The sequence below is a fragment of the Salvelinus sp. IW2-2015 genome, linkage group LG1 (assembly GCF_002910315.2).
Source record: "Salvelinus sp. IW2-2015 linkage group LG1, ASM291031v2, whole genome shotgun sequence".
Classification (NCBI taxonomy): Eukaryota; Metazoa; Chordata; class Actinopteri; order Salmoniformes; family Salmonidae; genus Salvelinus; species Salvelinus sp. IW2-2015.
Window position 1 is genome coordinate 33,179,911 of NC_036838.1, and position 12,409 is coordinate 33,192,319.

The 12,409-nt window shown below is 42.9% G+C and overlaps 1 long non-coding RNA gene across 1 annotated transcript; it reads left to right on the forward strand.

The window, feature by feature from the left end:
- Positions 1–9,948: 9,948 nt before the first annotated feature.
- Positions 9,949–12,193, forward strand: LOC111968911 (uncharacterized). Its single transcript, XR_002877937.2, has 2 exons — positions 9,949–10,362; positions 11,049–12,193. It is a non-coding gene; the product is annotated as an uncharacterized lncRNA (long non-coding RNA).
- Positions 12,194–12,409: the final 216 nt, after the last annotated feature.

Genomic DNA, 12,409 nt, shown 5'->3' on the forward strand with positions numbered 1-12,409 from the left:
ACAGTCTATCATTACTTTAAGACATGGAGGTCAGTCAATATGGAACATTTCAAGAACTTTTGACAGTTTCTTCAAGTACAGTCGCAAAAACCATCAAGCGCTATGATGAAACTGGCTCTCATGAGGACCGCAACAAGAAAGGAAGACCCAGAGTTACCTCTGCTGCAGAGGATAGGTTCATTAGAGATAACTGCACCTCAGATTGCAGCCAAAARTAAATGCTTCACAGAGTTCAAGTAACAGACACATCTCAACATCAACTGTTCAGAGGAGACTGTGTGAATCAGGCGTTCATGGTCAAATTGCTGCAAAGAAACCACTACTAACAGACACCAATAAGAAGAAGAGACTTGCTTTTTTGGTTCCAACCGCCGTGTCTTTGTGAGATGCAGAGTAGGCAAACGGATTATCTCCGCATGTGTGGTTCCCACCGTGAAGCATGGAGGAGGAGGTGTAATGGTATGGGGGTGCTTTGTTGGTGACACAGTCTGAGATTTATTTAGAATTCAAGGAACACTTAACCAGCATGGCTACCACAGCATTCTGCAGCGATACGCCATCCCATCTGCTTTGCGCTTAGTGGGAATATCATTTGTTTTTCAACAGGACCATGACTCAACATACCTCCAGGCTGTATAAGGGCTACTTAACCAATAAGGAGAGTGATGGAGTGCTGCATCAGATGACCTGGCCTCCGCAATCACCCGACCTCAACCCAATCGAGATGGTTTGGGATGAGTTGGACCGCAGAGTAAAGGAAAAGCAGCCAACGAGTGCTCAGCATATGTGGGAACTCTTGTTGGTAAAGCATTCAAGGTGAATCTGGTTGAGAGAATGCCAAGACTGTGCAAAGCTGTCATCAAGGCAAAGGGTAATACACGTTTGATCAGTTTTGGGGAAAGAAAATATTATTAAACAAACCGGAGAAGTGCCCCCACTAGCATTTCCAAGACGCTGGATGAGCTGGAGACATTGACGGAGGAGCAGGACAAGGATTAGGAGGGCGGAGAGGGGGACAGGGACGACTTGCTCCTGGTGTTGCCCAGAGCTCAGCTCCTGCAGGTGGGGGTGGATGGATGGACAACTCAGTTTCACTCAACTTCTCTAGAAATGTTTCATACTCATGGTGTAATGAGTCCAACATGAGTACAGTTTGCGGGTAAAATTAATGCACACGAGGGAAGTCTCATAATAGTTCTGTTGCTTGAGGTTACTCCATACAAGTTTAGTGGTTTACCATTCCCTGTTTTGATCATCTCCTTTATAAAATAATAGTTGCGTGCGTGAGTGTGGCGATGCAATCTTCCAAGCACATAGCCGATGTCTGGCATGGGGTCGAATCCCACCTCAACCATTACTTTACACCTTAGTCATTCCATGTCATTTCTGTAAGCCATGACACCCAACATCTCTTATGTATACTGAACAGAAATATAAACGCAACATGTAAAGTGTTGGTACCATGTTTCATGATCTGAAATAAAACAACCCCAGAAATGTTCCATAATCACAAAAAGCTTATTTCTCTCAATTTTTGCACACATTTGTTTACATCCCTGTTAGTGAGCATTTCTCCTTTCCCAAGATAATCCATCCACCTGACAGATGTTTTGTTTACCTGGCCACTGTTTCAAATGCTAACTTTTTTGCATTTGTGGCACAACTCCAATGCAAGTCAATGGTACCTATATATATTTTTTAAATGTGCTTCATATCCAAATCATCTATAAGTAACCTCATTGAGTTACACAATACATTTTTAGATACTAGATWGGATTTTTGACAGAAATGCATTTCAAACAGTGGCCAGGTAAACAAAACCAAAGCAAGGGTTAGGGTCATACCTGGTGCATAGACTGCTTACAGGGTAAGAAAACCAATACGTAATTTAGTAATTTGTGTGAACCATCCCTTTAACAATGGGGGGTATTGTGATCACCTAATAGCAGGGACAGCACCATCTAGTGGTCAGAACATGGTAATATCAAGACTGGGACATAAACCCAACAACTTCAATTACTTATTTCTCTAAACAGGGGGGAAAAACATCACCAAATTTACTGAGAATACATTACACAGGATGAAGAAACAATACTCAGAGCCACAGCTCCATAGTACTTGTAAAACATAGAGTACGGATACTACAGTTGAAGTCGGAAGTTTACATACACCTYAGCCAAATACAATTAAAATCAGTTTCAMAATTCCTGACATTTAATCCTTGTAAAAATTCCCTGTTTTAGGTCAGTTAGGATCACCACTTTATTTTAAGAATGTGAAATGTCAGAATAATAGTAGAGAGAAGGATTTCTTTCCGCTTTTATTTCTTTCATCACATTCCCAGTGGGTCAGAAGTTTACATACACTCAATTAGTATTTGGTAGCATTGCCTTAAATTGTTTAACTTGGGTCAAACATTTCGGCTAGCCTTCCACAAGCTTCCCACAATAAGTTGGGTGAATTTTGGCCCATTCCTCCTGACAGAGCTGGTGTAACTGAGTCAGGTTTGTAGGCCTCCTTGCTCGCACACACCTTTTCAGTTCTGCCCACAGATTTTCTATGGATTGAGGTCAGGGCTTTGTGATGGCCACTCCAATACCTTGTTGTCCTTAAGCCATTTTGCCACAACTTTGGAAGATTGCTTGGGGTCATTGTCCATTTGGAAGACCCATTTACGACCAAGCTTTAACTTCCTGACTGATGTCTTGAGATGTTGCTTCAATATATCCACATAATGTTCCTTCCTCATGATGCCATCTATTTTTGTAAGTGCACGTGTCCCTCGCCAGCAAAACACCCCCACAACATGATGTTGCCACCCATGTGCTTCACGGTTGGGATGGTGTTCTTCGGCTTGCAAGCCTCCCCCTTTTTCCTCCAAACATAACTATGGTCATTATGGCCAAACAGCTCTATTTTTGTTTCATCAGACCAGAGGACATTTCTCCAAAAAGTACGATTTTCGTCCATGTGCAGTTGCAAACCGTAGTCTAGCTTTTTATGGCGGGTTTGGAGCAGTGGCTTCTTCCTTGCTGAGCGGCCTTTCAGGTTATGTCGATGTAGGACTCGTTTTACTGTGGATATAGATACTTTTGTACCTGTTTCCCCCAGCATCCTCACAAGGTCTTTTGCTGTTGTTCTGGAATTGATGCACTTTTCGCACCAAAGTACGTGAATCTCTAGGAGACAGAACGCATCTCCTTCCTTAACGGTATGACGGCTGCGTGGTCCCATGATGTTTATACTTGCGTACTATTGTTTGTACAGATGAAGTGTTACCTTCAGGCGTTTGGAAATTACTCCCAATGATGAACCAGACTTGTGGAGGTCCACAAATTTTTTTCTGAAGTCTTGACTGATTTATTTTGATTTTCCCATGATGTCAAGCAAATAGGCACTGAGTTGAAGGTAGGCCTTGAAATACATCCACAGGTACACCTCCAATTGACTCAAATGATGTCAATTAGCCTATCAGAAGCTTCTAAAGCCATGACATCGTTTTCTGGAATTTTCCAAGCTGTTTAAAGGCACAATCAACTTAGTGTATGTAAACGTCTGACCCACTGGAATTGTGATAATCTGTCTGTTAACAATTGTTGGAAAAATTACTTGTGTCATGCACAAAGTAGATGTTCTAACCGACTTGCCAAACGTATAGTTTGTTAACAAGAGACTTGTGGAGTGAAAAACTAGTTTTAATGACTCCAACCTAAGTGTATGTAAACTTCCGACTTCAACTGTATATACTCATTGTTGGGGTGGGATTGGCGTGGTGTGTGGGGTGTCTGTGGGTGGCTTTCAACCATTTCTTTGGATTTCTYATGTCTAACTCATTGTTAGAAAAAAAAGTGGGGTCCAAATTGGATGTTAGGTACTATATTTATTGAACATGATATGATTCCTATAAATTAAAATGACGGAATTGGGTGCAATCAATTAGCTTAATTTGTCAGAGATCAAATTATATTTCAACCAAATAATGTTGCAGAAATGCTCATCTTAATGGTTTCTAACAACAAACTATTTCACAACAATCTGAAATGGTGGGTGTCGAAATCCTCTCTGTGCTTTATGAGGTGGAACAACACACATGTTCTCCCCTCTAAATACTGTAAACCCACTGACTCCTACATCTCAAATTTCCTACTCCATTGAGAGGTGATGGCGAAATAAGGCTCCAACTCATCTCGGTTTCACAGATCCTGAGTTCTGGGACAACCTTCAACATATCTCAGTTTCACAGATCCTGAGTTCTGGGACAACCTTCAACATATCTCGGTTTCACAGATCCTGAGTTCTGGGACAACCTTCAACATATCTCGGTTTCACCAGATCCTGAGTTCTGGGACAAACCTTCAACATATCTCGGTTTCACAGATCCTGAGTTCTGGGACAACCTTCAACATATCTCGGTTTCACAGATCCTGAGTTCTGGGACAACCTTCAACATGCAAGCCAGCACAAATACCCTTTTTTCACTAACTCTTTTGACTCATCACATTCACTGCTGTTACTGTTTATTATCTATCCTGTTGCCTAGTCACTTTAGCCATACCTAGTGTATGTGTACAGCTTTTCACAATTCTAAATGTATTACAATTAGATAGTGTAATTTTATTTGCGATTAGATGTTCTAAACATATTACCCACCACATGGCTGGACCGCTCATTAGACATGATTAGGTGACCACCTATGGCGGCAGATTGACGAGGGACGCACTTTTCTGAGCTAAAACTGACCAAGACGCATCTACAACAACAACATGATGACAATATTTCTCAACAGTGGCATATGGGCTTTTTAGGTGAGCGCCAATGCCGCCCTTTCATAAGTAGTGCCCACCGTGTCAAAGCAGGGGAGCAAAATATTTTGCTTGTCCATTCCCAGCGTGCCTCTTAAGGATGCTGTTGTAGAGATGCATCACTTCAGCGCTCCACCAACGTTCTGTACAAAAATAATTTAACATAAATCCTGTAGCAGATATAGGATACGGTCGAAAGAGTATGTGGCCTATTCTGTAGCCTACAGGCTGGAGATAAAATGTATGACAATGTAATGAGACGGAATGAGAGTTTTCCTAGCACAGACTGGATAATGTTCACTCCCTAATGCATTGAGGAGTACACCACATCAGTCACTGGCTTTATCAATAAGTGCATCGAGGACGTCGTTCCCACAGTGACTGTACGTACATACCCCAACCAAAAGCCATGGATTACAGGCAACATCCGCACTGAGCTAAAGGGKAGAGCTGCCACTTTCAAGGAGCAGGACTCTAACCTGGAAGCTTACAAGAAATCCCGCTATGCTCTCCGACGAACCATCAAACAGGCAAAGCGTCAATATGGGACTAAGATTGAATCGTACCACACCGGCTCTGATGCTCGTCGGATGTGGCAGGGCTTGCAAACTATTACAGACTACAAAGGGAAGCATAGCCCAGAGCTGCCCAGTGATACGAGCCTACTAGACGAGCTAAATAACTTCTATGCTCGCTTCGAGGCAAGTAACACTGAAACATGCATGAGAGCATCAGCTGTTCCGGATGACTGTGCGATCACGCTCTCTGCAGCCAATGTGAGTAAGACCTTTAAACAGGTCAACATTCACAAGGCCGCTGGGCCAGACGGATTACCAGGACGTGTACCCCGAGCATGCGCTGACCAACTGGCAAGTGTCTTCACTGACATTTTCAACATCTCCCTGTCTGAGTCTGTAATACCAACATGTTTCAAGCAGACCACCATAGTCCCTGTGCCCAAGAACACAAAGGTAACCTGTCTAAATGACTACCGACCCGTAGCACTCACGTCTGTAGCCATGAAATGCTTGGAAAGGCTGGTCATGGGTCACATCAGCACTATTATTCCAGAAACCCTAGACCCACTCAAATTTGCATACCGAACCAACCGATCCACAGATGATGCAATCTCTATTGCACTCCACACTGCCTATTCCCACCTGGATAAAAGGAACACCTATGTGAGAATGCTATTCATTGACTACAGTTCAGCGTTCAACACCATAGTGCCATCAAAGCTCATCACTAAGCTAAGGACCATGGGACTAAACACCCCCCTCTGCAACTGGATCCTGGACTTCCTGACGGGCTGCCCCCAGGTGGTAAGAGTAGGTAACAACACTTCCGCCACGCTGTTCCTCAACACGGGGGCYCCTCAGGGGTGTGTGCTCAGTCCCCTCCTGTACTCACTGTTCACTCATGACTGCACGGCATGGCACGACTCCAAAACCATCATTAAGTTTGCTCAATGACAACGATGAGACAGCCTATAGGGAGGACCGTGTGGTGCAAGGACAACAACCTCTCCCTCAATGAGATCAAGACAAAGGAGATGATTGTGGACAACAGGAAAAGGAGGACCGAGCACGCCAACATTCTCATCGACGTGGCTGCAGTGGAGCAGGTTGAGCGCTTCAAGTTCCTTGATGTCCACATCACCAACAAACTAACATGGTCCAAGCACAACAAGACAGTTGTGAAGAGGGCACAACAAAACCTATACCCCCTCAGGAGACTGAAAAGATTTGGCATGGGTCCTCAAATCCTCAAAAGGTTTTACAGCTGCACCATCGAGAGCATCCTGACGGGTTGCATCACTGCCTGATATGGCAACTGCTCGGCCTCCGACCGCAAGGCACCACAGAGGTAGTGCGTATGGCCCAATACATCACCGGGGCCAAGCTTCCTGCCATCCAGGACCTCTATACCAGGCGGTGTCAGAGGAAGGCCCTAAAAATGGTCAAAACTCCAGCCACCCTAGTCATAGACTGTTCTCTCTGCTACCTCACGGCAAGCGGTAGCAGAGCGCCAAGTCTAGGTCCAAGAGGCTTTTAAACAGCTTCTACCCCAAAGCCGTAAGACTCCTGAATAGCTAATCAAACGGCTACCCTCTTCTATGCTGCTGCTACTCTGTTATTATCTATGCATAGTCACTTTAATATCTCTACCTACATGTACATATTACCTCAATTACCTCGACACCGGTGCCCCCGCACATTGACTCTGTACCGGTACCCTCTGTATATAGCCCGCTATTGTTATTTACTGCTGCTCTTTAATTATTTGTTATTCTTATCTCTTTTTTTTAGGTATTTTCTTAAAACTGCATTGTTGGTTAAGGGCTTGTAAGTAAGCATTTCACTGTAAGGTCTACTACACCTGTTGTATTCGGCACATGTGACAAATAAGATTTGATTTGATTTGCACTTTTTACACAATGCAGGTTTCTCTAATCAAATAGCCTGACCTAAATGGAGCTCAATCAAATAAATGTTTTGCTGTCATGTAAAAAAAAAAAAATATCCTAAAAACAGGACAGGTCAAAGTAAAATAGACAATATGGAATGAACAATCACAACTGTGGTCCAGGAGTTTCACCCCATTGTCATGATCAGTGGTTTCAAGTTTGTATCTATACATTTTTGACAATGTGATCATAGCGAAAAAGAAAATACTTCTGCATTTCCTGCTGTGTAAACACACTGCAAATAGGCTCACGATAACTCCTGATAAAGTTGGGTAGCTGATATTCAGAACTTAAATAGCCACATTCTTAGGTCACAGGAATCAGGACTAATAAAGCCAATGCAATGACATGTTTTTTCAAAACGGTGGGCCTACCACATGGATGGGAATTCATAAAATTCCATTGTTGGCCGGCTATACCCCAGTAAGCACGAGCCGACGTAATTTGGACGTAATTCCTAGTCCTAGATGTCCTAGATGTCCTAGTCCTAGATGTCGTTTTAAGGTGTTTTACAAACGGTAGGCTTACCACATAGATGGGAATTCATAAATTTCAATTTCAGACAACACTGTAGGCTACACCTCAGTAAGCACGAACTGCCGCCGACGTCTTTTGGATGTCTTTTTTTTTAATGCAGTTCCGGACCGGCCTTGATTTCCACATCCACAGACATTGGTTTTTGGTCTGGACCAAATCTGGCCCAGATATTGACCGGTCTGTACCAGCCTTGATTTGGCCCAAACATAGACGTCTATAAATTACTTCTTTTCAACTTTCAGTCAGAACCAAAAATCTGCCTGATTTCAACATCTGGAAAATAAGTATTTAAACTTTCATCCAGAACCGAAAATTAACCTGATTTCAATGTCCGGAAAATATGTTTTTTCAACCTCCTGAAAATTTGTTTTTAAACAATTTTAAACATATGGAAAATATATTTTCACCTTTCATTCAGAACCTAAATAGAACTTAAAATGTCTGGAAAATACTTATTTTAGAAGTCTTTTCAATGTCTTTTTGCTTACCGGGATTATTGTAGTTGTGGGGGAGAGGCATTGTTTGGTCTTGCCTATGGCGGCAGAATGGCAAGGACTGACCCTGACTCACCATATGTCTGCTACAGAGGGACAAAAGAGAGCCATGAGAAAAACAAGTTTTGATCAGTCATCGAAATAAAAGTGCTGAAAACAAAGTGGGCTCCCTATTTAAAAAGAAGATGGAGAACACGAGATGAAGGAAAAATACTGGAGTTTTGGTGCACGTACAACCAACTAGCCCAACAATTATACTGCGATATCTTTAAAACAATACAACATATTGTCAAAAATATGCAATTGTATCAACTTTTTCTCCCATTACTAATTTCTATATGTATTTACAAAGCACTGTATGTGTATCCTATTTCTCGTCTATCTATTCATCTTTCCTTGCTGTAGCTTGATAAAGGGAGGGTGCAGAAATTGATCTGCGACATGCAGTGGAAGGAGGAGTGGCTCCAAGAGAATAAGATTAATAGGGAGAAACTAGAAGTGGAGCTTGGAAAAGAGAAGGATTGCAACAGGGTAATATAGTCAAGTGTATTGCAATAGGTAGGCTACACACAAAACACATAAACCATAGACCATTATTGGCACACAAAAACACACATCCTAAATATAACTGCCATTCCCCTAGTTTCTCTAATCTGTCCGCATCGGACATTCAGATCATATCGGAAACGGTTTCCTTTTTTATTTTATTTTAAACATCCTCTGCCACGTTCACAGTAAACACAGAAAGACACATATGCTGGCAGCCTGGCATCAACACCCATCCATCACACTGCTCCCCACAGTGATTCACAAGAGGCTGGAAGTCACACTTAGCCTACCGACTCTAAACACACCAGTGCCCCCTGCAGGTGCTGCTGAGCGATGCCCGCAGGGAGGAGCGCGAGATGAAGGCCAGCCTGAGAATGAACCTGAAGGAGAAGGAGCAGCAACAGCTAGAGAGACAGGCAAGGATCAGGCTATGTGCCATTTATAATCAGGTGGATTTATGTCTATACACCGAGTTTACAAAACACTAAGAACACCTGCTCTTTCCATGACAGACTAACCAGGTGAAAGCTATGATCCCTTATTGATGTCATTCTTAAATCCACTTAAAATCAGTGTAGATGAAGGGGAGGAGACAGGTTAAAGAAGGATTTTTAAGCCTTGAGACAATTGAGACATGAATTGCGTGTGTGCTATTCAGACGGTGAATGGGCAAGACAAAAGATTGAACTGCCTTTGGAYGGGGTATGGTAGTAGGTGCCAGACACACCCGTGTGTGTCAAGAACTGCAATGGTGCTAGGTTTTTCATGCTCAACAGTTCCCCCTGTATCAAGACATAGAGCCAACTTGACACAACTGTGGGAAGCATTGGAGTCAACATGGGCCAGCATACCTGTGGAACACTTTCTACACCTTGTAGAGTCCATGCCCCCACGAATTGAGGCTGTTCTGAGGGCAAAAGGGGGGTGCTACTCAGTGTATATTTAACTGCTGTTATGTGTGGCATGACTATTTATAAAATAAGATCTAAAAATGACATTTTAGTGTAAGATTTGGTTTGAGTAAACCATGTGGATGTTTCGATCTCTGTTAGTCTTACCATGTAATGGTTGCTGTGTACACATTCAAATACATACAGGACCTGCTGGACTACATGCATCAGCTGGAGCAGAGGCTGGAAGTGGCTACAGACAATAAGAGGAAGGAAGTGGCTCTCTACTACTCAACCAGTGAATATTATCAATACCACAGAGGCTTATGTACAGACCCAAAGCCAGGTACTCACAGTATAAATTACAGTCATATACAGTATAGTACAGACGTCGTCACATTCTTGGATGCTCATAAACTCATATTTAAAGAGACACCCTGTCTTCCTTTGCATCTCGTGGCGATGACTCCTAATATGACAAATCGTCTGAGGATGAGAAACCCTCTTCAGAGGATGAGAAGCCTACGTCTCCACTACACTACCAGACACCCAGACTACCCTACTGGAATGACGCCCTGGAACGCTCCTCTCACCGGAGTGTCGAGTGTCCCCAGACAGAGACAGTAGGCCACCATATTACAGCCAAAGTCAAACTATATACATACCACCAAAACACAGAATACGTAATGGACACAGCAAAATATACTTAACAAAAATATAAAACGCAACAATTTAAAATATTTTACTGAGTTACAGTTCATAGAAGGAAATCAGTCAATTGAAATAAATGAATTAGGCCCTAATCTATGAATTTCACATGACTGGGCAGGAGCGCAGCCATTGGTGGGCCTGGGAGGGCATAAACCCACCCACTTGGGAGCCAGGCCCAGCCAATAAGAATTCATTTTTTCTTACACATTTTAGAGTGGCTTTTTATTTTCCCTGGCACAAGGTGCACCTGTGTAATGATACTTCTGTTTATTCAGCTTCTTGATATGCCACACCTGTCAGGTGGATGGATAATCATTTGTGCACAAAATTTGAGATAAATAAGCTTTTTGTGCATATGGAACATTTCTGGGATCTTTTATTTCAACTCATGAAACATGGGACCAACACTTTACATGTTGTGTTTATATTTTTGTTCAGTATATAAGACTGTGGCTCATCCAAATAACACAAAAGCATGTTATTAACAAAACATACCAAATGACATCAGTACATGCATATCAATATCCCTGAAATCCTCACTTGAGTTGTTTTCTGTGTTTTTCTGTGTGTATGTGTCCTTCTATCAATCTGGACTAAGGATGAGGAGGGGCACAAGACCAGTAAGGGTGAAGACCAGACCACAACAACCCAATCATAAGCTGACCATTCTGGCCTTCTGCCAAACCCTCCACTATCTCCCCGCGTAACTAAGCAGTTTATTTTCCGACTGTACATACACAGTGCTGACTGCTGTTAAAACCGCCCTGTTCCTTTCCTCTTCATGTGTGAGAATATGTAAAGCACTGCAGCAGCGCCCCTGAATTAAAGAACAGCGGGAATAAGAGCATCTATAAAATTATAATGATTTTCCTCCCCCAAAAAATGATTTGAGTGTTATAGAGGTAATGCATCAGCTGGAGTAGGCCAGCGGGAGTAGAGCAGAGCCACATAGGGAGGGATGGGAGTAGGGGGAAATAAAGACCAGTGCTGGAAGCAGTGTGGGGATGATCCATCACTAGTCACACACAGTGTTCAGTATTCACCACAGCATTACTCATTCTCCCGCTCTCTCTCTCTCCAACCATTATTAACTACTATGCCCATTCTCTCTCGCTTGCATCCATCCACAGAGCCTCAACCAAATGTCTCACCATCTCCCTCTTTCATTGTGAGCTTGCTGACTGCTCCCCCTTGTGGTAAAAAAATAGAGGACAAGTTGATTGAATATCCTACAAACAGTGATGGGCAACTTTGAAGGGGGCCACAAAAAATCTGTACTCATCATGAGGGGCAGCAGTGGCTCGTGGGTCTGCATACCCACATATGCAGTCAGAGCCAGCCCTAGCCTTTTGGGGACACTAAGAAAAATATTGCCAGGGGCAATTCTACACATTTTGCCATTGGGTAGAGAGAACTGTTTGCCGTTTTGAATATGATATTGAAGTGAAAGTGACTAACAAAATCAATGGGGCCCCCCCCGGTCGGTAATTGGATCATTACTACAAGTTTAGATAGCCGGCTAGTTGAAAGCAATCTGTCCATTACACTATTTTTATCTTGGTATACATTTTATCTAGGTGCTATAAACTAGCCCGATACATTTGGGAGTAGGCTGTAAAGATGTGTGTAGAGTTGTAAAAGTGTGCACAAGAGTGATAGAATGAACAAGTTCCCTCTTTGGTTTACTTTCAGAGTGCTTCACACTGTGTGGATGAGTTTTTGCAATAAAACACTGTCTGTTTACCGATTTTATGCTCATCTCTATCCTGTGATTTTGGAGGCACCGTTAAAACAAACGGTCCATACTCTATCACAGACTGGCTGGATGGAGCGGAAGATGAGGAAGGCGGTCGACTGACGGCTACTCTGCCTCTGGTCCTCTTTCCAATTTCTACACTCTCTTACTATTCTCCAATACTCCCTCTCTACCCAGCAACTTACTTTTTGCAGTAGTCCGCT